This window comes from Aphidius gifuensis, linkage group LG5 (genome assembly GCF_014905175.1).
Source record: "Aphidius gifuensis isolate YNYX2018 linkage group LG5, ASM1490517v1, whole genome shotgun sequence".
NCBI classification, from domain to species: Eukaryota; Metazoa; Arthropoda; class Insecta; order Hymenoptera; family Braconidae; genus Aphidius; species Aphidius gifuensis.
Genome location: NC_057792.1, coordinates 11,109,473 through 11,137,037, shown reverse-complemented (window position 1 = coordinate 11,137,037; position 27,565 = coordinate 11,109,473). Strand labels below are relative to the sequence as shown.

The window sequence follows — 27,565 nt, the reverse complement described above, 5'->3', positions numbered from 1 at the left end:
TATTTATTGAATAATTTTAGTTTATTCAAGAGAGTACACTGTAAAAAATTTTTAGCTGCAGCAACGAGCTAGATAGCTGTCTCTCCTATCCACGGCTAACTAACCTTTGGATAGTTAGCAGATGATTGTTATTTTGGAAATCCACATTTGAAAGGTTACTATTCTTGTGAAAACAGCGTGCCTACTCGTTACATTAGCTATACTTTGGATAGCTGTGGTAGCTGATTCAGCTTTTGTGTGACTGACGTTTTAAAAATAAATTAATTAATCCCAAGATGTCAAGTTTTAATAACATTTTAATCATTGAATTATAGACTAAAATATTTGTGAGCAACTAGATAAATAACCAAACTTGATATTTAACAAATCACATCAACAATAAAGTATGAAATTATATGAAAATGACAAACATAACCTGCATCTGTCATTTTAATGCAGAGATTTTTTATTTTAATTTTTAATAATTATAAATATGAAAAATAAAACCTTCCTTAATTGTTTTTCTTCTTCTTTTTAATTATCATAATGAAAATTTATTTCGTAATTTTGAAAAAAAAAAAAATTTAATATGGTTTTAGATTTTTTGTTATGTGGAATAATAAAAATTATTAAACTAAATACAAAAATTATTGTATGTTCAACAGTTTTTGTTTGGAGCATAACAAATTTCGTTGTATGTCTATTAATTTTTGTTTGGAGCATGACAAATTTTGTTAAACAGCACGGTAATTATTACTCTGCCAGATGAACAAAAACTGTACTACCGGCAGAACACATATTATAGAGTTTCAACTTCGCCTCTACTTTGTTGTGCGGCACGAAAATTTTTGTCCTGTTTTCTCAACAATATTTTTCGTTTTTTTTTCTCCGTGTAAAATTTTTATAAAATTTTTATAAAATTTGGGCAAACTTGTTGAGAAGTTTTTATAAAATTTTCGACTTTGTTAAAAAACAAAAAATAAATTTTTCGTCGGGATTTGATCGTTCGGGGGTTTTTCTGGGTGTGAAGCAAGCACAGGGGGGGGGGGGGGTTCGAAAATTTTTATCAAATTTTTATAAAATTTTTCATAAAAATTTTATAAAAACTTCTTAACAAGTTTGCCCAAATTTTATAAAATATTTCCGTGAGGGCAGCACCCGTATTCAGAGGATGTTCTCATTAGGGCGTTTTTTTTCCGATGGTGGCGTTTGTGAAGCTTTTCTATACGAAATCTATATAAAAAAAATTTTGTCAAGCGCCATCAGCGGAAAAAAACAGCCCTAATGAGAACAATTTTGCCCCGTGAATACGGGTGCAGGGAGAAAACTTCGGTAGTGGGGGTGGGACCATATACGTCGGGATCCAGGCGGAGCCACTCTACTGTACCAAACAGAAATTTGGCTGATCGATCGGTCTTTTCCGGGCTTTCCGAACTTAAAATAATATTTGTGGATTTTGTAGTAGTGTGTGTCTCAAAATGATACAACATAACCAAACATCAAATGACAATCTGTGAAAATCTCAATCAAATTTTTGATGTGTGAACATCTTTAGGCGCGGGTTGGGTATGGAGTAAAAGGAAAAAAATTGAGTTTAGACGTCAGATCCGGTAACGAATCTGGGCAGGAATCCATTTTCTGTCAGTCTAGATTGCGCCATGCAGCGCCATAATAATCGGTCGGTAACCGTTACCATCAGGCGTTCTGTAGTATAGATGAATTTAAATGCGAGTATTCATATATTTATTTATTTATTGTTATATATATTGTAACCGATTTTCTGACCTGCGCGGCGAGAACTATCGGCCAAGGTTAGCAACGAGGATTTCTCACCATCCTCTTCAAAATCACCGGGGGGAGCCATGTTGGTTATCTAGGAAGCCAACAACCGTGGGAGTCACGAGAACTAATTCGGGAGCCTAACTCAGTCTTAGAAATGGTAGAGGGGCGCGGTCCACCTGATTGGATTATGAAATACGTAACCAAACCTGAGGGAACTATCGTGAACCAAGCATAGTGTATTACATCCGCCTATATTACATTGCGACTATACTATAGTAAAATACCTACGTCACAAGTATCGTAAGTGTGGGAGCAAATAGTCTACATGTGAGATATGTATTTTGTATAGGGAACCATACAGCGATTTATCCGTGACCAGGTCTTACACATGCGTTGCCATTGCAATAATAATATATCTCAATATTATTATTATTGTTATTATTTACAGCGATCCATTCGTGAACTCACACATACACATTTATGTGCGATGAATATAATAATAATTATTATTATAATAAGAGAACCATATAGCGTGATCATTAGTATTAGTCCGTCATTGGAAATTCGGACAGAGTTTCACAAGGACTTAACGTCTGATATCTAGGGAACCTTTACGAGAGACCCAAACGATGTCGAGAGAACCAGTAGTGAACCAAGAGAGCCAGTCAAGAGAAGGTAGTGATCAGTTCGAGAGCCAGACAAGTTGTGTCGTCTAACGACGACGTTCAGGGGAGCGTTCGATAGCTGGCCGAGGGCCTCGGCCTGGGCCAACAGAAAGACAACTTGATAAATCGAAAACTCACCACGAGGAAATCCCATTTAAATATTCGAAATTATAATGTAGCAGTGCTGACACTACAAACATATGAAATAAACCATAATGACAAATTGGCCGAATTTTTGGCCTCGGCCAGCTATCGAACGCTCCCCAGTGCTTAGCTGCTGTGAGCTCTAACCCCACTCAGTAGCACTCTCTTACCTATCGCCCCCGGACATGCGCAGCACGCTTTCCTAGCCCGCAGTTCGATAGGTTTACGATCGGGCTTCGTACGCAGCCTTCGGTGAGTTCGTCTCTTCGACGGAGGAGTGGAGCCATCGCCGCGATAAGGTTTACGTATCAAGACATCTTATAAACATCGAATAGGCGCCCCATAATTAATGGTTTTTTAATTCTACAACCTAATTCAACTTGTTTATGAAATACAGAACATTGTGTTTCTGGATCAGAAAAATTACGATTATAATCAAGTCTACATACACCAATAGCAACACATTCAGCATTCATTAGCTGTGTTCGATGAAGCAGTTTGTTCTGTTCACAGCTTAATTATGGCGCTAGCGACGTACGGTTGTTTGAAGAACTACAAAGGCACAAAATCTCAATACAGGTGCCTATCTATATCATCACTGTAAATAAACGATATTTATTGGGGCATTAATACAGTGATGATATAGATAAGCACCTGTATTGAGATTTTGTGCCTTTGTAGTTCTTCAAACAACCGTACGTCGCTAGCGCCATAAGTGAGCCGTAAGTGAGACGGAACTGAGCCGAGACCATGGTAGAAGTACTACAGGTATGGCAGTAGTCCATGCTTTTTTCGTCGCGTTCTGCGCAGCCTTATTTTTTCAACCAATCAACAACGCGCCATCGAGCTGTTTTGCTTTTCTTCCTAACACGCAATCTCTATTATAAGAGCCTCTCTCTCTAACATACTGTTTTGACAACTATTTTTTATATTGTTGTAAATACTAATAAATATATGTGGAGCATGTTTATAAAAAATCAAAAAAATAAAAAAACCAAGACAGTTTAACAAATAAATTATAATATTTTCATTATTGTTGTTTTTTTTATGCCACAAACAATAGAGGTTGTGTTGTATTTATTATACTTGGATTTATTTATTTAATATAAATAATTAATTTTTATTTTTGATGTATGTGAATCATTATAAAATATACCAAATCTAGTTGAATAAATATGATAACTTTTGAAAAATTTTAAAAAAACTTGAAAATTTTCTTAACAAATTTGTATCGCGCGCGCATAAAGTCTTCCATTTTTGTGGCGAGAAGGCGACCTTTTGATTGGTCGATTCACAGCGGCCAAACCAGGCTGCGCACTGCCATACCTGTAGTATTTCTACCATGAGCCGAGACGACCATCGAACACAGCTAATAGCTGTATTGTTTGCAGTTCATCTAAAGTATCTAAATCTTCCCATGATTTTGCAGCTGTTGATGAATTCCAGCACCCGTATTCAGAGGATGTTCTCATTAGGGCGTTTTTTTTCCGATGGTGGCGTTTGTGAAGCCTTTCTATATGAAATCTATATAAAAAAAATTTTGTCAAGCGCCATCAGCGGAAAAAAAAGCCCTAATGAGAACAATTTTGCCCCGTGAATACGGGTGCAGTTCTATTAATATTATAAAAAAATTATTTAATATACTTTATTACCTCTGTCATTTTTGTCAATAAACTATTTAACAAATTGGTAGTTTCTTTCTCAGTTTCATCTAAACGAGTATTGTCAGTAATTATTTTATTTTCTGATTTGACTTGTTCATCGTCAGATTCTGATGAATCAGAAGAAGATGAAGAGTCATTATCATTACTTGACATCTAACTTGTATTTTCAAAGCATTGTGTTAAATATTATTACGTATTATTTATTATTGTAAATATTGTTGATGTATTCAAATCAGATGTACCAAGTAACATCTAGCTAATATAATAATGCATTTATATTTGGTAATTGTTGTTGTGATTCAATTTAGTGTTCCCTGGTAAAAATTTTTTTCCGACTTTTCTCCAACTTTTTTTCCAACTTTTCTCCGCCATTTACCAAAATATAAACACTTAAAAAAAGAGAGGTCGTAAGACTGAGAAGAGAAATAATTGTGAAGTTTTACAAACTGAACGGAAGAAATCTGGTCGATTTGATAAAAACGCAAAGACCGTCAATATCAATTATGCTTTAAACATATGTTACCGCAACGAAAAAAATCTGATTTTTTTTAAAAAAAAAGCTCGACATCGATTTATGAGATCATTAAAAAACCTCAGCATCCTCATTCAACTCTATCATATTTTAATCAAACTAGAGTTGTCGGCGGCCGCAAATTTATCAAGCGCCGCCATGACACCAATGCTTTTTTTTATATAGGATTTCTAAAAGATTAGAGACGGAAGGGGACAAATTATTTGATGTATAATAAGGCACGGTGGTAGTTATTTCTTATCATCACACATATTCTCATCAACACACATACATTTCTTTCTCATACTTGACTCGAGGCACTACCGTTTGAGGCATGATCGTTTATACGAAGATTTGATCATATTTTGAATAATATTGAGCTAAAGTTCAATTAATTAATTAAATAATTAATTAAAATATAAGTTCTAAAAAGTCAAAAAAAAAAAAGACAAATCAGTTGTCGTTAGGGACCGGGAACCGAATCACGATAATGTAGTCGTCGTAATATTAAAATTAGATTTTCCTACTTAGAATCTCTGTAGTCACAATTAAGTATAAGACTCATTGTAATTAAAATAAACACAATCTTTGTAACAAACATTTTATAAAACGCGTTAGAATTAAACTCTATAATTTGTAATATTTACTGTCAACTATTGTATTGTCAGATAACATTGTTATAAGAAATACATTTAATTGTTTTTATTAAAAATCAATTGTCAGCAATATAACTATTTCTCTCTCTTGTCCTAAGTCTTCTCTTACTACGCTGTGGACCTGGATAGCTATTCTCGACATATTTATCTGCAAGTTATCCCGAGCGACCGGGATAACTATTCTGTGAAAATTCACCTTAATTTATGGCTTTATTTGTATCTTTTTTAATGGTTTCCATCAAACGACCATATCGCTTTCGAGCGTTTCCATGTCATCCCATGTAGATCGGATAATCATATAGTTATAGCACTCAGATTCAGAGGATAGCTGTTATCGATGGCGGCGCCAGAAATTTTTATATAGATTTTACATAGAAAAGCTTCACAAGCGCCGCCATCGGAAAAAAAAAGCCCTAATGAGAACATCCTCTGAATACGGGTGCAGTAGTATCTATCAGCCAGCTATCTTTACAATAAGTGAATTTCCTCCATCGGCAACGGTGCAGACTCTATCGTCTTCCTTGTCGTGTGCCTACCAAAACGACGCGCTTTCTTCGGTCGTGCTGTCTCATGTTGGCTATGATAGTATGTGTATCATGGCATCTGCTGGCCGAATACTAAAGTATTTCCAGATCATCGGAATCATAATAATAATATAATACATAGAAGACATACTAACACATACAAATAGTGGAGTGGTAGGGAGCCGTAGCCAAGTGTCAAAATACGTATACAGATTTAATATTATAAATAACAATAAATAAATTGATAATTAAAAATTGATTGTCGAGGCCGGTATTTTTCCAGAGCGTATAAAAAAAATTAAATATAAATGTTCAGTAGAGAATTCTATCAGTCTCACAGGAAAAAATTTTAATTTAATATTTCATATTTTTTTAAAGCCCAATAAGTGCTTAATCAAAAACAAAAACTTGGAAATGGTAGACCGTCTATTAGTGTGGAAAAATTTATCAAAAATGGTAATAACATGATAAAAATATAACACTCAAATGTATTATTGTGTGTAATTGTCGTATGTTTTATTTAAATAAAGCGCCAAAAACGATCTGAAATGCGCCATATTGGCTCACGGATAGGGTTAGTGTGCGTGCTACCAAAACCCCGCCCATAGGTCAGATCCCTCTCGGGCCCAAACTTTGTTCACGAATAGGATTTACTTTTAACTTTAAGGAAGAAATTTCAATAAAAAAAATCTAACTACAGAGTATATTTTATCTATATTACGTAGGTTGAACCCTTTGAAAAAGAAAATACTACTTACATCATGTTTTGGTTCAACAAGTGCTTCGATGTACAACTTTTCTTGAGGATCGATTTTTGGATGCTCAGCTGGAGTATCATAAACATACAGTAGCCAAAAGATGTACCACACCATTCCCAAGCTTCCAAACAAATAAAAAGCTAGAGGCCAGCCACCCCAAAGAGTTAAAGAGCACAACCACCCACTCACCGGAAGTGAAATTACAGTTCCAAAATTGGCACCTGAAAAAATATTTTATATGGGTGATGTTGGCTGTTAATAAAAATACTTGATCTAGCCTCTGTAAATTAGTGCGAATAAGCACTGTAAAATATTTCTTCTAAATTTAAGAAATAAACTTCTTGACAATAAGTTGTTTGTATTAAAAAGAAAATTGGGGGATATTATCATATCCCAGACAACATGTTTTTTTATTCGTTTCTTATAAGAAATTTGCTCACGATTACGGAAAAAATATGGAAAAAGATTTCTACGACTACGCAAAGTGGTTAAAAATGAAGTTGAAATATGGAAAAACCGGCTATGTATACTAGTAACTGTACTGTACGATACGTCACCGAAAAATGTGACGTGTTTTCGCATGTTGTCTGAGATATGATAATCTTGCCGAAAATCAGTTATTCCAAATGAAAAAAAGTTTGTTTAAGAAAAAAAAAAGAATCTTGTGCACACTTGGAAAAAAAATATATAATTTATATATAAAATTATATATAATGATTATGTATAACAATTATATATATTTTATGTATAAAATTGGGTGGAATCGTGTATATAAATTATTATATTTAAAATTTATTTTCCTTCTCTTAAATGATTTTATTTAAAAATTTCTTAACTTTTTTTAAAAAACAAACAAGACTTTCATCGGATGAACCCGGGCCCTGAGTGTATTACCCGAAGCCGCAAATCTAATGATAGATCTTTATAAAAATATACATAAGAATATGAGTTTTCTCAATTCTTTTAATTTGCGGTTTTAATACCGATTTTATCTTTCTTTTTCATGAAAATATGAACAAAGAGATGTTAAAATTGAAATTTTATGTATTGGAATAAAAGTCAGTAATAGAATTGTGATTGAAACAGCAAAGTAAAAAAATTTAGAATAGTCATATTCTTATGTATATTTTTACAGGCATCCATCATAAGATTTGTGACTTCGAGGTAAAGTACTTGCCGGATAATCAGAAGGGCCCGGGTTCGAATCCTGATGAAAGATATGTTTTTGATTTTTTAAAATTAATATTTAAGGAAATTTTTGAATAAAATCAATTTATGGGGGGGGGGGGGGGAATTTGATAAAATTTTCTATAAAATTTATATAAACAATATATATAATTTTCTATAAACTATTATATATAATCGTTATATATAAATTTCATATAATTTATATACATGATTTCGCCTAATTTTATATATAAATTACATTTTTTTTTCCGTGTGGGATTGACCAAAAATTACATTTAAAAAGAACTTTTAATAGCGCTCAGGACGACAATTGAGGGTCCGGCCGCACGCTCGAAGCCCAAGAAAACACGACGTTGCTCTAGGTGAAAAATCAAACATGAAAAAAAAAAAAAAAAAAAAATACAATCATTTGTAGAATTAAAAAATACATATTTTTCTCCAAGTAAATTTTTTGTTATGATTATTAGTTAACGAGTTAAAAATTAAGGTTGATTCCGAATATCTGAATTATTGATAGACTTTCGATTTTTTTGCCTTATTTTCTAGATGAAATAATTATCTATATTGTGAATTTTTTTGAATTTTTTCTTGTTTGCTTTTTTCGAGATATTTAGTGTCAAAGTTGACAATTTTAACACACAAAGTATACGCGTTACCTCATGTTTTTACGAATAACTTTTTTTTGTGTTGATTTAAAACTGTACATTTACTATCAGATTGCAGCCCTGGACAAGACAAAATTTTGATAATTATTTCAATTTTTTCTTCTTTTTCTTTTAATAAATATTCAACTTTTAAACATTAAAATTTGTTGTTTTTCGCGGGGAGTATACGTGGGGGATTTACAAACTGGCAACGTTGTTCTTCTCCCCTACGTTGCTCGTTGCTTGCCAAGAGGGGAATAGACACTGATCGACACACAGACATACACACACACAAGCTTATACTGTACTTTTTTTTCACAGTGTTTTACGATGCAAGAAGACTAGAGACCAGGAGAGTCAACTATGTACATTGGGAATGGGACAAAATATGTCGTGAAATAAGGCTTGTACATTTGGCCACAGAGAGGCGCTTTCGGCGTCTCGCGAACCAAAATTGTTCACAATTGTTGTTGATATTTTAATGCTGATTTGTTCTATTTTACGTATATCAATTTGATATCAAAATACGCCACAAGTTTGTTATCTAAATTTATACAATTAGTTGATTGTATGTAATAATTTTTGCTAAAAGAAGGATGTAGCTAAATAAATTATTCGTAGTCTAAAAAAATTGCTCAACTATTCGCCACAAATATTTTAATTTATTATAGAAAATGTTGCCAAGAAATTAATCTAGACAACATATAAATTTATTTGGCCAGATCTTTCCCTTAGATACATTTTCTAATAGCTATTCAATCGATTAATTATGGAAAATATTTTCTAAGAAAAGGATGGAACCAAATAAATAAATTAACAGTCTAAATTAATTCTTCAATTATTTGCCACCAATATTTTGATTTATCATATATAATAATTTATATATGATAAAATAATTGATTTAGCCAAATAATTTAATTTGTAGTCTATATCATATTTTTTATGATAAATAAAAATATTGGTGGCAAGTGATTAAGGAATTAATTTAAATAGACTGTTAATTTATTAAGTATATGTATTATATGTATTATATTCAATACATGTGTGCGTGGTTCGTGGGTCGACAACAGCGCTGAAACGGCGTTTTTATAAAGCCTGCCCCTGTGTAAAAGTTTACGACGTTTTTGGTCCCATCCAGCCTATCCCCCACTACAGGGAGTTGACTCTCCTGGTCTCTAGTCTTCTTGTTACGATGTAAGATTTGCGTGCTGTAATAGTATTAGTGTGTATTGGTATAGACTTGCTCACACAGATACTATTACAAAACTTGACTTTTTGATCAGTGACGCCACGAAAATTCCTAGGACAGGGGATATAAAATACAGCGCTACAGTATTCGGGCTTTTCAATAAAATATTGGCACGGTGATGGGACTTGGAATCAACCTTAAAAACGAAATTATTTTTTTTGACAAAAATACTTTTTTTTCAATACATAACTTGTGATAACTTTTTTAAAAATAAATAAATCAACTTGAAAATTTGACTGTAGCTTTATAATAATCTAGCGATGCCAACAGCATTATTGAAAAAATTATTCATTGATAATTTAATTTAATTTATTTTATTTATTGTCCCATGTCGACGGAAAAATTCAATTTGTCTAACTTCAAACGAAAAAAGAGTCGGAGAAATTTGAAAACTGAGTAACTTGTCAGTGACAATATTAAGGAGCAGTATATCAAGAAGTTTTATACAAATTCTAACGTATTTTTATTAATTATTTACCGAGTTATTAATTCAACAACAAATTGCGCGTCTATTGTTTGTATTTTTATGAATATACAAACACGCGAGCATACACGTTTACGGGAGAGAGGGAATCGATCATGCATATATAGCCTTAACAGCGGCTTGTAATTTGTTGTTAAATTAATAACTCAGTAAATAATTAATAAAAATACGTGAAAATTTGTATAAAACTTCTTTATATACTGCTACACAATACTGTCACTGACAAGTTACTCAGTTTTAAAATTTTTCCGACTCTTTTTTCGTTTGAAGTTAGACAAATTGAATTTTTCCGTCGACATGGAACAACAAATAAAAAAAATTAAACAATATCAATGAATAATTTTTTCAATAATGCTGTTGGCATCGCTAGATTATTATAAAGCTACAGTCAAATTTTTAAGTTGATTTATTTATTTTTAAGAAAGTTATCACAAGTTATATATTGAAAAAAAAGTATTTTTTTCAAAAAAAATAATTTTGTTTTTAACTTTTAACTCGTTAACTAATAATCATAACAAAAATTTACTTGAAGGAAAATATGTATTTTTTAATTCTACAAATAATTTTATTTTATTTTTTTTAACTTTTCATGTTTGATTTTTCACCCGTCGTGCAACGTCGTGAAAACAACCCGTTCTTAGGCTTCGAGCGTGCGGCCGGTTATTGCATCCGGACCCTCAATTTGAAGGATCAAACACAGGTGTTTCATCGAAATACCTCGATTTTTTCATCTTAGGCATGGAGGTTAGTAGAAAATTGATTTTATGTAACGATATAAGTAAATGCGCATCCTCTTAATTTACTTTCAGCCATAATCAATGCAAAAAAATGTAAAAACGACAATTTTGTAAGCGTTGCTGTAGCTTTGCGCGCTGGGCAGGCTATACCTCAATCACGCTAACTTACAGAAGCTTGCGCAGCACACCTGCTAGTTTAAAGGCTTGTGGCCACTAGCATAGTTTTTTGACCAAGTTCTATGCCATAGCACTATGGAAGAAAACGTTCACATATAACAGCTTTAGGGCGGCGTTTTAATCGTTTCTTGAAATTGTTTCAGCTGTACCAACTTGCTTACAAACACATAAAAAATAAATAAAAATATAACCTTTCTTATTTGTTGACAATTTGATATTTTGACATTCAATCATTATATATATGTACCATGGAGGTGAATAAGGAGTGTAAGCTTTGCTTTTTTACTGAAGCCGACATTTCGGAGTAAATGAGGGCGCTGGGATCGGACTCAAACGACAGTATCACGCAGTATCACGTGTAATCTTTTATCTTTAAACATAGTCGTACAGGCTAGAGTGAATAAGAATATTTTGTTCTGTCTTTTTTTTGGTCAAGGGCTGATGTCAGCGCTGCAGCTGGTAGTTTTTCGAACTGACTTACTCCTAAATTTAGGCTTCAGTGACAGCCTATGCTTTAACACAGTAAAAAAGCAGAGTTTACACTCCTTATTCACCTCCATGATATGTACTATACATGTGTAAATATAAACAAAGAAATTTATTAACAACGCTAACCATTGTTGTTGTATTTTTTTAATGTTGGCTGTATCAAAAAAAACTATAACTACTCAACATAGTCCTCGGCGGCCATTTTCTAGTAAATTTCCAGTGAGATATAGTGACACAAGTGCTATGGCATAGAATAGTAGAACTTGGTCGAAAAACTATGCTAGTGGCCACATGCCTTAAGGAGGTTATGCACAAATTACTCTTTTTTTAAAAAATATAATGAGAATGTTCTGAAATTTTGTACACAAGTAGATCTTTTCATTCTGAATACAACGGTATAATTATTTTTTTATGTTGATCGGTTAAATTTTTTGTAATTAATTATTGAAAATAATATTTAACATTGGCTCTTATGGAGATTTCAACCATTTTTTTCGGATAGAAAAAATGATGAAAAAGTCTTGAAAAAAATCACACATATACTAGAAACCGAGTTTTATTAATTGCGCGAAAAATTTTCATATGTTGATCGGTCAATTAATGAGTAATTAATTATAAACTTTACAAAAATTAGATGTGGCAACGTATGGCATGTTCAAACACACACACATACCCGCAATCCCATATATTGTATATGGGGCGCAGGCGCTTTTCACTTTATTTTTTTACAGTGTAGTCGGATTTCAGTTTTGTCTGTGACGTCAGAAGCGCCCCGCAACACCCGCAATGAATTTGTGCATAACCTCCTTAAGCCACATCCATTTTCATTACTCGATTCATTTATGTTATGCATCAAAATTACTTCATTGTTAGCTAAATATTTCTCACCTGAATAAACAAAAGCGGCAAATTTATTGCGCTCCAGTGGTGGAACCCATTTCGCCAGAATAGTATGCATAGCTGGAACTGTATTTTGAAATTTTGGAATCAAGAAAAAATGAGAATAAGGTGGAAAACATATACGAAATATTACAAAAGTTCCTGAATATTTTCATGATAATCTGAGAGCAAACTACTTCGGGTGAGACTCAAACCCGAAAAATTACCTGAAAAATGTTTTTTTACTAAGCTATAGAAAACAACAAAAGGCATGGAGCTGAAGTTGTTTGGAATTATAGCAGGAAAATTACAACGGCCAGAGATGAGTTAGGCTCTGAACATTAAGCATTCTAGAATTCTATTCACGAAAAGACTTAAACTACGATAAAGAGTTGTTGGGTTTTTAAATAAGTACCACGAATTCTTTTATAATTTTTAAATCGATCTAAAGAGGTAAGCTAAGCGGTGAATGTTAGAAATAAGAGGATTTTTAGAAAAATATTTTTTTTTCTGAAATTTAAAAAGTAAAACTAATAAAATTTATGAATACTGAAAGATAGGGATCCACACTGGAAAAAAAAATCCTAAAACTGATACAAAAACTTCTTAATAATGGGAGTATTGTTCTCGCAAAAAATGTTCTTGGATTATGGACAAATTGTCTTATATTGAATAAATAGTTCTTACACTGAGAAAAAAAAGTGAGAGCACAACTGAAAAGTGAGAGCACAAAAAAAAAAACTGAGAGCACAACAAACTAGAGGCGAAATCTTATTCTGTCGCTTTTTGTTGTGCTGCAACAAAAATTGTTCTATCGTTAAACAAAATTTGTTGTGCTACAACAAATTTTATTGTATCGTTGAACAAATTTTATTTAGCTGCACAACAATTTTTACCATCCAATAATATTTGTTGTGTTGCTTAATAATATTTGTTCGGCTGCTCAATAAATATTGTCCAGTTTCAAGACAAATATTACAGTGCTGCACAACAATTTGATTTTCGGGTGTTATCGGTAAGACTCGGTCTTGTTCGTGTGCCTCGGTATATCTACATGGCATTGTGTGGAATTTTCTAAGTCAGTCTAAGTTGAGATCAGCTTTGGTGTGACTGACGTTTTGAAAATAAATTAATTAATCCCAAGATGTTAAGTTTTAATAACATTTTTATCATTGAATTATAAACTAAAATATTTGTGAGCAACTAGATAAATAACCAAACTTGATATTTAACAAATCACATCAACAATAAAGTATGAAATTATATGAAAATGACAAACATAACCTGCATCTGTCATTTTAATGCAGAGATTTTTTATTTTAATCTTTAATAATTATGAATATGAAAAATAAATCAAAGCATTAATTTGAATTAATTTGTTCCTTAATTGTTTTTCTTCTTCTTTTTAATTATCATAATGAAAATTTATTTCGTAATTTTGAAAAAAAAAAAATTTAATATGGTTTTAGAATTTTTGTTATGTGGAATAATAAAAATTATTAAACTAAATACAAAAAATGTTTGTAACAAATTTTGTTGTATGTCTATTAATTTTTGTTTGGAGCATGACAAATTTTGTTAAACAGCACTGTAATTATTACTCTGCCAGATGAACAAAAACTGTACTACCGGCAGAACTAATATTATAGAGTTTCAACTTCGCCTCTACTTTGTTGTGCGGCACGACAATTTTTGTCCTGTTTTCTCAACAATATTTGTCATTTTTTTTCTCCGTGTAATTAGAGAACGAAAAATTTCTTGAATTATGAAAATATTGTCTTGGATTATAAGACATAAAAAAACTGAGAAATTACATAGAGGATTCGATCACTTTTGTCGTTGTTTCTGTTTTTAGCTGTTTGTCCGTAACTCAGTGAAATTGCGAAAAAACAAATTTATTAAAGGAATGCACCCCTTGTCACTAATAAATGGTAAGAGAAATGTCTTTTAATAACCACTTTGAATAACTAAATTGTATTTCAATATACATATACTTGTCAAGACTTTGGGTGCTAATTGGGTGCATTTTTATAACAAATATTTAAATTTCAAATTGTTTGTAAATATAACAAATAATGTCTACCACAACAAAAAAATCAAAAGTATTTTAAAGACAGCCATCCAGACGTTCCGGAAGATTGAATGACTTTACGAACGGACCCCAGATTGATACATATACGTACGTATTTATGGATAGGTGTGCTCTTTCATTTTTTACACTCTGAGTACGCTCCGTACTGTTTCACGTGGTGGTGGACAGTTGACCTAGAGGGTGTGAAATATCTGACCTAGGAAAATTTTTTCCAATACCTGGCGTTTTGCCTGAATTTGCTATGGAAATAAAAAAATTTGCCTGATAATTGTTTAATTGTTATTAATTATTGAAAGCGAGTGTGGAAGTTAGCCGAAAAAAAATTTCTAATTAATTATTGCAAGTTTTTTTATCGGTAATTTGTAGAGTTTGATTTGCTGAATCCGAATTTTATTGCTTCGTTATTTGCCTGATGATAATTAATTAACTACAATAATAATAAAAAGCTGAAAATTAAGGGATTACCTCGGCCAGTCACTAATAATGACAATGCTTTGAAATTTTTACAGTAGATTCTTGAAATACTGATACATTTTATGTAATTTTTTGGTAATTGTTTGGAAGCTCGTTATTTTTTTATTAATTTTCAAAGTTGACAACTTTTAACATGGGCTCTTATAGAGAATACGATTTTTGTCAAAAAAAAGTTCATTAAAATACCGATATCTTTAATCGAAAAAATGACATCGTGAAAAAAAAACTATTGGGTTATCAAGTGAGACAAAACAAAACGTATGGAAAAAAAATTAAAGAGGTTTAGAGCTTAGTTTTTTTATAATTAATAATTAAAGTATGAAAAAATTCATCTAATCGAGCAGTATATATGACGTCTACTATATTCTAATGTATGCTTGGCAACACCGAATAGTGATCCGCCATGTTGTGGCGCGTAGGTTTAAAAACGCCAGTAATAAATCCCACATTGATACACACATACTGTCACAGCAGCTATATCATACACTAACACAACCGCACTCTCAGTACAACCAACTGTTTTTTTTTTTTTGCGGTGTTTCACGATTTACACCTTTTTTTTAACTATTGAATAAATGTTTAAAAAAATAAAAAGTTAATCAATTATATTTCAGGGATTAATAATATTAGGTTATTATACAGTAATTATTTCAAAAAACTATTGTTTTATCAAAAAAAAAAATGAAAAATTTATCTTTTTGAGGTTGGCAATGGCTCTCGGACCAATGTATTAAACATAGGCTTTATCCCCTCTCCTATACCCCAAAATTTGGCCGAGGTAATCCCTCAATAACTAGGCAGAATGAGTGCGCATGCGCATACTTAATCAGCTGTCATTGTTATTATTATTATGACATATTTTATATATGTACTTGCAATATTGTTTCGTTTTGAATTTTTGCTTCATTCTCTAGATCGAATTGATAATTTTAATTCGAAAAAAGATCATTTTGTTTAGATTCAATTCATGTATCATATTAATTGTAGTCAAACTATTTATAAAAATATTGTGTTTAAACATTCTTGATAGTTCTGAATATTATTGCTCCATTTCTTTAATCATAAATTTTATACATTTCTTTCTTTTTATGTTTTTATATAAATAACATGTGTATAAATTCAGTTGTTACTGAACTACGCTTTTTATCATTGCTTGTCGAGAATTGCATTCTTGCCAATATGATTTCAAATAATTTATCCGACGACAATATGCGATGAAAGGACTCTTGTGTTGCACGTAATGAATTATTCAATCGAATCTAGAATAGGAAACTAATCGATTGTTATAAAAATTCAAGTGACATATGGAATATGTCATAATAGTGATATTAATACTTGTGACAGCTGTAAGGTACGCGCATGCGCACTTGCTCTTCCACGGTTATCAATTTTCAGCTTTTTATTACATATTATTTTAATTAATGAATTAGTATCAGGCAAATAACGAGGCAGAAAAATTTGAATCCAGCAAATCAAACTACGAATTAACGATAAAAAAACTTGTGATAATAAATTAGAATTTTTGTTTCGGCTAACTTCCATACTCATTTTCAATAATTAATAAAAATTAAACTATTAACAGGCAAATTTTTTTATTTCCATAACAAATTCAGAAAAATCGCCAGGTATTGAAAAAAATTTTACAAGGTCAGCTATTTCACACCCTTTCAGCTAAGTGTCTACCACCCTGACACGGGCGTTATCAGCTACTTATTTTGAAACACCAAGTATTGAATACGAACAAGTTTTGTTTAATTCAAGATTTTTTTTTTCTTTTTATAAAACAATTATTATGTTAGAAATAATTTCTCTCAGTGTATCAGAAAATGTTTTCAGTGCTCGTGCAAACCTGAGGTACTATATACGGCAGTCCGATTCACAGGGCAAATTTTATATACAGTTAGAGCTTTGTTTTGTCGCTGATGGCGCTTGTAAAATTTTTTTTATATAAGGTTCTGACCTATTCACCATGGCATCTGGTGGCCGAATCGTAAACTATTTCCAAATGGTCGGAATCATAACAATAATATAACACATACAGGACATACCAACACATACAAATAGTGGAGTGGTGTGAGTCGCAGTCAAGTGTCAAAATACGTATACAGATTGAATATTATAATAATGATTATAGATAACAATAAATAAATTAATAATTAAAAAATGAATGTCGGGGTTGATATTTTTTCAGAGCGTATAAAAAAAACTAAATATATATGTTTAGTAGAGAATTCTATCAATCTTACTGGAAAAAAATTTTAATTGAATATTTCATATATTTTTAAAGCCCAATAAATGTCTAATCAAAAACAAAAACTTGGAAACAGTAAACCGTCTGTTATTGTAGAAAAAATTTATTAAAAATGATCCATAATAATATGATAAAAATATAACACTCAAATAATACTGTAGTTATCATTCAAATAGAGCACCAAAAACCATTTGGAATGCGCCATATTGGCACACGGACACGGTGAGTGCGTGTAGGTGCTACTAAACCTCGCCCATAGGTCAGATCCCTATAGATTTTACATACAAAAGCTTCACAAGTGCCGCCAGTGGAGGAAAAAAGCCTTAAATTGTAATGACCCGTGAATTGGACTGCTGGGGAGCGTTCGATAGCTGGCCAAGGGCCTCGGCCTGGGCCAACGGAAAGACAACTTGATAAATCAAAAACTCACTATGAGAAAATCCCATGTAAATATTTGAAATTATAATGTAGCAGTGCTGACACTACGAACATATAAAATAAACCATGATAAAAAATTGGCCAGATTTTTGGCCTCGGCCAGCTATCGAACGCTGCCCTGGACAGTTAAGACCGAATGTGTCTTAAGGTGTTACCCACGCATATCTAGAGACAAAATTGTAATATTTTTTTAATGCAGGGAGCCCAGCTACAATTTGTAGTGAAAAAATTAAAATTTGTAGTTGAATCTATCTTTCGGAAAAAAATTTTCCCCGGAAGATAGGTTTTTATTTTATTTTTTTTTTTACTCCAAAATGTTTTAATAAATATAACTTTTTTTATTATCAATATAATATTATTCTATAATGTCAGTTAAGTGCAGGAAGGCTTCTAGAAAATTTTAGTCAATAAATTGGAATTTGTAGTTCAATAGTTTTCCCGGAAAATTAATTTGTTTATTAAGGTATTTATAAACAAGTTTATTTTTCTTGAAAACTATGAGACTACAAATTTTAATTTTTTTACTACAAATTGCAGCAGGTTTCCTTGCATTGAATAGACATTTTTTTTTTTATTTTAAATAATAAATAAAAAGGTTAATTAATAATTATTATCTGATATATTAATAAACAAATGCATAACTTTTTTGTTTATTGTCCAAAATGAAAATTGTAATATTTTTTTAATGCAGAAAGACTTACTGCAATTTGTAGTGAAAAAATTATAATTTATAGTTTGATAATTTTCACGAAAAATAAACTTGTTTTATAAATACCTTAATAAATAAATTATTTTTCCGGGAAAACCATTGAACTACAAATTCTAATTTTTTCACTACAAATTACTACAAATTCTGACAAAGATTTTTGACCTATATACAACGTCCTTAGTCGAATTTTTGAAGAAAATTGGTTTTAACCCTTTTTTTAACCCTTTATTTTTGAACTACAAATTCTAATTTTATTACTACAAAATACTACAAATTAAGAGCTTTCTTTTAAGCCCTATATGAAGTTTCTACGTTGAAGTTGTGCGCCAACTTCACGGAGCCCTAGAGACCTTCTTGCGTATGAAATTTAGAAACATAATATTTCTATGAGTGCAAACGAGATAAAAAAGAAGGAGAAAATCTTGTTTCTCACTTCAACTTGAGTATTTAGACAAAGACAAAAATTTATTTTTATTCATTGTAAAATAAAAAGGTCTCAAAGCTCTATTTATTTTTATATCAAAAGTTTCCTTATTGTTTCCTCTATCTATCTGTAGTTTTTGAAAAAGCTATCTGCGTTTTCCATAAAATGGCTAACCAGGTTTCTAAAAACTAAACCGGACTCTCCATAAGAACTTATGTATAACCTTCAAAAAAGTAGCCTACTTTAGTAATTAATTACTAAGTATTCTACTAAGAAAATTACTTAAACAATTTGAAGGCGTATGTATTATTATTTCATTAATCTGCTCAAAAATTTCAAGGCTCTATCTGCGTTTTTGATTGGTGATGGTAGTTTCTTAACTCTCTATCTCTAGTATGATATAAAGATGAATGGACTAACTGAGGATCAAGCATTTTTAGTTCCCTAATTTATATGAAACTCGTCTCAGACTTGGTTAGGACTTTCCAATATTTCTCATGTTTTCTACATTATCCTAATTATTTTCCGATTGCAAAGAAAAAAGTCGCTTGACGTACTACTATAGTCTTTTCCCCTCACTTTTGAATTCGACATAAGAATTACTCACAAGTTACTCCCTGAAGATAGAAGTTGCCACATATAAAAAATTAGTCATTAACGATAAAATATTCAACATAATATAAGAATAGTATATTATATGTATAACTAGAGTACGGAAAGTAGAGTGAAACCGTCAGAAAAAGTTCACGAGGTATGTTATACCACATGCGCGTATATTGACGCACACAGAGACAAATTGCTTGTATCTGTGCCTACATATGAGTGGAGGAAAAAGCTGTTCACACAGATATACAATTTTCCTTTGCAATGCTTCCATATAGCGCATGTGCATATAGTTTCTCATGATCTTCTTCTGCCGGTTTTCACTCTGGAAATTTTCCCACGGATTTTGAAGGTGTCATCCGAGTGCACCAGGAGTTGAGAGGACGGGCGTAGGCGAGGTAAAACGACCTGGTGACAGTATATTGCTAAAGATTCGAAATGGAGATCCTGCTTCTTCACGTACGGAGATTACTATATGTATTACGACACGGGTTTTGTAATATGGACGCCATTTTGCGCCAATATAGTGCGTGAGGCGTTTTTACGCACTGCTGGTGGTGCGTATGTGTAAACTTCAAAATTAATAAAATATATACCTCTGTAAAAACCTTCGGCGATTCTTACAGCAAAGGAATGGTCCCCAAGTCCCCAGTACGCCGCAAAGGACTTACAACAGTAAGTATAGCAGTAAAAGGACACCAAGCCCAAAATTGGTTTTCCACCAACTAAATTCGGCCATTCTTCCACCAGGTATGTTTGTGAGAACATAGCCAAGGATCAGAATAATACCTTGGGTTGATTCATGATTAGACTCTCCTGGACTCTGATAGAATAGGATTAAATCATTATTATTTTATAGCTAGTATTTTATAACATACGCCTGGTCATATAATTATACTTGTGGCAAAGCTAATTTCGAACTTTAAGATAATCTGCTTCATACATACTGGATTATAAATAAAACTGGAAGCCGAACTCTCTCGTCCAAAAGTGATGGAACTGAAGTTATGCAGGAATGTGCTTAGAAAGTTAAAAAGGGAGCGGCAGGGCAGAATATAGGTCAGGAGGGAGCCCCGAGCACTAAAATTTAGTAAATTTAATTAGAAAGAAAATTAAACGACAGTAGAAAGGGGTATAAAGTTTATAATTATGTCTCGAAAAATTTTTTAAAAGTATTCAGGAATAATAGAAATTACAAAAAGTAAAGAGGTTAAAATTTTTTTTTTTGATAAGAAATAATATAGACTATAAAATTTTAGGTTGATAGATAGGTAGAGGAGGTTAAAAACAAGTGATAGGAATTTTTTGGGAATATTTGAAGCAATCGAAAGGGGTGAAGTAAAAGGTTAAAGACTAATTTTTTTTTTTTTAAAGAAATAATATAGACTATAAAATTTTAGGTTGATAGATAGGTAGAAAATTTTATAGTCTATATTATTTCTTTAAAAAAAAATTAGTCTTTTATTTTTACTTCAGCTTCAAGCTCATTTCCCATTCCTATCACCCGTTTTACTCCTTCAACACAAGAACCATAATTTTCCTCAATATAACGAAAAAAATAAAAATTTAACCTTCACTCACTGAACTCGATACTTACAAATATTCCCAAAAAATTCCTATCACTTGTTTTTAACCTCCTCTACCTATCTATCAACCTAAAATTTTATAGTCTTCTTTAATTATAACGAAAAAAAAAAAAATTAATTTTTAACCCTTTACCCTACCCCTTTCGATCGCTTTAAATATGCTAAAAATACTGCGGAACATCTTTTCTGAACCTTCTTTACTTCTCAATCTTTATTAATTTACATAGCCGTCTTTTATATTTCGATTACTATTTATTCTTTAGTTTCACATGCCCAGGGCCCGAGATTTACCGTAGTCGTCCCTGGCTTTTGAGATTGTTCCTGCTAAAGTTCCTGCTAACTTCAGTTCCATTCAAAAGTGTCGCCGAGAGAGAAACGAAATTGGTGAATTCTTGTCCTTGTCAGTACAGTCACGTCAACTAAAATACAGTGTAACTTTTATATCGTGTAGTACTGTTTGTTTTGACGTTGGCAAGATTTAATGTGCGCATGCGTGAGTGAGAGGGAAATTCACTAATATATTGCTATCACTGGCGACACTCCCGTGCATTGGCTAAGCATAGGAGTTCAGGGGTGCATTCCTTTAATAAAAAATTTTTTTTCGCTCTGTAATTTCGCCCTGTAATACCGACTAAAAATAAAAAACAAAAACGACCAAAGTATTAAAATTCTCTGGGTGCATTCCTTTAATAAAAAATTTTTTTTCGCTCTGCAATTTCGCCCTGTAATACCGACTGAAAACTAGAAACAGAAACAACGACAAAAGTGATAGAATCCTCTATGTAATTCTCCAGACTTTGAATATTTACGATAATATCCTGTACAACCTATGTGACAATAACAAGCAATTACAACAAGTAAATTCTCTTTTTATTTCAGTTTGACATAAATATTGAACAGTCATTTAGATAATTTTTCCAATAATTGAAAGCCAAAAAAAATAATGTCTTGTGCTAGTACTACCACTACAAAAAACAGCTTTTTCCTATTAAATTTTGGTCGGTATTACAGGGCGAAATTGCAGAGCGAAAAAAAAATTTTTATTAAAGGAGTGCACCCTCTATGTAATTCTCCAGACTTTCAACATTTACGATATCTTGTATAACCTCTGTGATAATAACAAGCAATTACAAGTAAATTTTTTTTTATTTCAGTTCGACATAAATATTAAACAGTCATTTAAGTAATTCTTGAAAGCCAAAAAAAATAATGTCATGTGCTAGTACCGCCGCTACAAGAAACATTTTTTCCTATAAAATTTTGGTCGGTATTACAGGGAGAAGTTGCAGAGCGAAAAATAAAATTTTATTAAAGGAATGCACCCCAGCTTCCAGGATAGCTATTTTTGACATAATTATCCCACCTACCCAGCTAACCACAAATTTCCGGTTTGCATTTCTGGTAAATTTCCGGAAATTTTCTGGAAATCGTTTCTGAAAATGTTTTCTAGAAAATTTCCGGAAATCGTTTCTGGAAATATTTACTAGAAATTTTCTAGAAAATTTCCGGAAATTGTTTCTCATTTTGATCAACCATTTGAATGAAAAACTTTTCTTGAAATTTTCTAGAAAATTTCTGGAAATCATTTCCAGAAATATTTATTAGACATTTTTTAGAAAAATTTCCAGAAATCATTTCCAGAAATGTTTATTAGATATTTTCTAGAAAATTTCCAGAAATCATTTCCAGAAATAAGTGTTAGATATTTTCTAGAAAATTTCCGGAAATTGTTTCTCATTTTTATCAACTATTTTAATGGAAAACTTTTCTTGAAATTTTCTAGTAAATTTCTGGAAATCATGTCCAGAAATGTTTATTAAAAAAGCTACTGCTTTTTCTTGGACATTTGTATTTTTAAAAAATGAATTTACATGTATGTTATTCATAAAATAAATGAAAATGTCCAAGGAAAAGCAGTAGCTAAGGAAAAGATGTAGCTAAGGAATTAAGGTTGCCGAAGTATTATGTTTTAAGGAAAAAATGTTGCTTAAAATATAATTCTTTGGCAACCTTAATTCCTTAGCTACATCTTTTCCTTAGCTACTGCTTTTCCTTGGACATTTTTCTTTTATTTTATAAATAAAATACATGTAAATTTATTTTTTAAAAATACAAATGTCCAAGGAAAAGCAGTAGCTAAGGAAAAGATGTAGCTAAGGAATTAATGTGACTCGGGAATTATTTCCTTGAAACATAATTCTTTGGCAGCATTAATTCCTTAGCCACATTAATTCCTTAGCTACATCTTTTCCTTAGCTACTGCTTTTCCTTGGACATTTATCATTTATTTTATAAATAAAATACATGTAAATTTATTTTTAAAAATACAAATGTCAAGAAAGCAGTAGCTAAGGAAAAGATGTAGCTAAGGAATTATGGTTGCCAAAGAATTATGTTACAAGGAAATAATGTTGCTTAAAATATAATTCTTTGGCAACCATAATTCCTTAGCTACTGCTTTTCCTTGGACATTTTTATTTATTTTATCGATAAAATAGATGTAAATTTTTTTTTCAAATGCAAATATCCATGGAAAAGCAGTAGCTAAGGAAAAGATGTAGCTAACGAATTGAGGTTGCCAAAGAATTATGTTACAAGGAAATAATGTTGCTTAAAATATAATTCTTTGGCAACCATAATTCACTATCTTTTCTGCTTCTACTTTCCTGAACATTTTTCTTTTATTTTATAAATAAAATACATGTAAATTTATTTTTAAAATACAAATGTCCAAGGAAAGCAGTAATGAAAGATGTAACTAAGGAATTAAAAATATGACTCGAGAATTATTTCCTTGAAACATAATTCTTTGGCAGCATTAATTCATAGCCACATTAATTCCTTAGCTACATCTTTCCCTTAGCTACTGCTTTTCCTTGGACATTTTTCATTTATTTTATAAATAAAATACATGTAAATTTATTTTTTAAAAATACAAATGTCCAAGGAAAAGCAGTAGCTAAGGAAAAGATGTAGCTAAGGAATTATGGTTGCCAAAGAATTATGTTACAAGAAAATAATGTTGCTTAAAATATAATTCTTTGGCAACCATAATTCCTTAGCTACTGCTTTTCCTTGGACATTTTTATTTATTTTATCGATAAAATAGATGTAAATTTTTTTTTCAAATGCAAATATCCATGGAAAAGCAGTAGCTAAGGAAAAGATGTAGCTAACGAATTGAGGTTGCCAAAGAATTATGTTACAAGGAAATAATGTTGCTAAAGCTATGAATTTAACAGCAGCCATATTCACTGCTTCACATCTTTTCCACTGGACATTTTCTTTATTTTATAAATAAAATACATGTAAATTTATTTTTAAAAATACAAATGTCAAGAAAAGCAGTAGCTAAGGAAAAGATGTAGCTAAGGAATTAATGTGACTCGAGGAATTATTTCCTGAAACATAATTCTTTGGCAGCATTAATTTCGCCACACATTAATCCTTAGCTACATCTTTCCTGCTACTGCTTTTCCTGGGACATTTTTCATTTATTTTATTAATAAAATACATGTAAATTTATTTTTTAAAAATACAAATGTCCAAGAAAAAGCAGTCGCTAAGGAATTATGGTTGCCAAAGAATTATGTTACAAGGAAATAATGTTGCTTAAAATATAATTCTTTGGCAACCACACATATCCTAGCTTTCCTGCTACTACTTTTCCTTGGACATTTTCATTTATTTTATAAATAAAATACATGTAAATTTATTTTTAAAAATACAAATGTCAAGGAAAAGCAGTAGCTAAGGAAAAGATGTAGCTAAGGAATTAATATGACTCAGGAATTATTTCCTTGAAACACTTTAATTCTTCGGCAGCTTGCTGAAAATTCCTTAGCCAATTAATTCATAGCTACATCTCCACTGTCTACTTTTCCACTTAGACATTTTCTTTATTTTATAAAATAAAATACATGTAAATTTATTTTTAAAAATACAAATGTCAAGAAAAGCAGTAGCTAAAGAAAGAATGTAACTAAGAATTATAAGAATTATTTACCACAAGAAATAATATTTGCTTAAAATATAAGTCTATTTTGGCAGCCATGTCCCTGCTACACTGCTTTTCCCTTGGACATTTTTATTTATTTATAAAATAAATAAAATACATGTAAATTTATTTTTTAAAAATACAAATGTCCAAGGAAAAGCAGTAGCTAAGGAAAAGATGTAGCTAAGGAATTATGGTTGCCAAAGAATTATGTTACAAGGAAATAATGTTGCTTAAAATATAATTCTTTGGCAACCATAATTCCTTAGCTACATCTTTTCATAACTACTCCTGGACATTTTTCTTTTATTTTATAAATAAAATACATGTAAATTTATTTTTTAAAAATACAAATGTCCAAGGAAAAGCAGTAGCTAAGGAAAAGATGTAGCTAAGGAATTAATGTGACTCGGGAATTATTTCCTTGAAACATAATTCTTTGGCAGCATTAATTCCTTAGCCACATTAATTCCTTAGCTACATCTTTTCCTTAGCTACTGCTTTTCCTTGGACATTTTTCATTTATTTTATAAATAAAATACATGTAAATTTATTTTTTAAAAATACAAATGTCCAAGGAAAAGCAGTAGCTAAGGAAAAGATGTAGCTAAGGAATTATGGTTGCCAAAGAATTATGTTACAAGGAAATAATGTTGCTTAAAATATAATTCTTTGGCAACCATAATTCCTTAGCTACTGCTTTTCCTTGGACATTTTTATTTATTTTATCGATAAAATAGATGTAAATTTTTTTTTCAAATGCAAATATCCATGGAAAAGCAGTAGCTAAGGAAAAGATGTAGCTAACGAATTGAGGTTGACTCAAGGAATTATTTACAAGAGAAATAATAATGTTGCTTAAAATATAATTCTTTGGCAACCATAATTCCTTAGCTACATCTTTTCCTTAGCTACTGCTTTTCCTTGGACATTTTTCTTTTATTTTATAAATAAAATACATGTAAATTTATTTTTTAAAAATACAAATGTCCAAGGAAAAGCAGTAGCTAAGGAAAAGATAACTAAGGAATTATAGTTCCGAAATTATTTACTTGAAAATAATATTTGGCTTAAAATATAATCCTTTAGCTACATCTTTTCCTTAGCTACTGCTTTTCCTCGGACATTTTTTATTATTTTATCGATAAAACACATGTAAATTTTTTTTTTTTTAAATGCAAATATCTAAGGAAAAGCAGTAGCTAAGGAAAAGATGTAGCTAATGGTATTACTTCGTTCAGTTACGGCCAATTGCTTAGAGTAAAAATCTAGCTAGATGGTAAAATAATGTGGATGTGATTGTTTTGGCTACAATTACAGCTAAGTGGACAATTTAGCTTAGTAAAAAATCTAGCTAAATTGGAATAAATACAGATAATGATTGTGTAGCTGGTAGATAAGTAAAAAATGATAAAAATAATGTAGATATTGATTGTTTGGCTACAATTACCGCTAAGTAAAAAATCTAGCTAAGTAAAATTTTTTGCTGGTAAAATAATGTAGATATCTAATTTTTTTTTTTTTTTTAAGGAACCTAGTTTTTTTTTTTGTAAAATTTAATTCTTTTTTCTAAGTCCATTATTTTGAACTTAGCAAAACTAGACGAAACTAGTCAATAAATAAAAATGACAACGGACGGTCATGTAAGCCAGAATGAACGATAAGTCACGTTCCGCAACCCTGGAGCGCTTGGGCCTGAGTTCGGACGTTGCCATTTTTTCCTTAGCTTTAATTATAGCCAAAGAATCAATATCTACATTATTTTACTTACCTGTAATTGTAGGCACACAACCGATATCATCATCATATTATTTAGCTAGATTGTTCACTTAGCTAGACTTTCTACTTAGCTAGTATTTTTACTAAGCTAGATTCTTTTACTTAGCTGTAATTGTAGCCAAACAATCGATGTCTACATTATTTTACTTAGCTAGTATTTTTACTAAGCTAGATTTTTTTACTTAGCTGTAATTGTAGCCAAAGAATCGATGTCTACATTATTTTACTTAGCTGGATTATTTATTTGGCTTAATTATAGCCAAACAATCAATATCTACAATATTTTACTTAGTTAGATCTTTCACGAGGTTAGATTTTATACTTAGCAGTAATTGTAGTCTCACAATCAATATCTGCATTTTTTTACTTTCTTGAAAGAATAAAATTACAAAGAAAAAACTTGGAAAAAAAAAAAATTTACGAATAAAAACTAAGTACCTTTATTTGAACTTGGCAAAACTAGACGAAACGAGTCAAAAAAAAAATGACTACGGACGGTCATGGAAGCCAGAATGGACGATAAGTCACGTCCCGCACCCCTGCAGTCCAATTCACCCGCACCCGTATTCACGAGGCAAAATTGTTCTCATTAGGGCTTTTTTTTCCGCTGATGGCGCTTGACAAAATTTTTTTTATATAGATTTCATATAGAAAGGCTTCACAAACGCCACCATCGGAAAAA

At 31.2% G+C, this 27,565-nt stretch overlaps 1 long non-coding RNA gene across 1 annotated transcript in view; it reads right to left on the bottom strand.

Annotated features, from left to right (window-relative positions):
- Positions 1–222: 222 nt before the first annotated feature.
- Positions 223–27,565, bottom strand: part of LOC122857606 — a 30,919-nt gene continuing 3,576 nt past the window's right edge. The window contains exons 3-7 of the long non-coding RNA XR_006374236.1: positions 20,118–20,344; positions 19,526–19,535; positions 12,540–12,617; positions 6,684–6,904; positions 223–241 (exon numbers count right to left, since the gene is read on the bottom strand). This is a non-coding gene — a long non-coding RNA (uncharacterized LOC122857606). The remainder of the gene's footprint in view (positions 242–6,683; positions 6,905–12,539; positions 12,618–19,525; positions 19,536–20,117; positions 20,345–27,565) is intronic.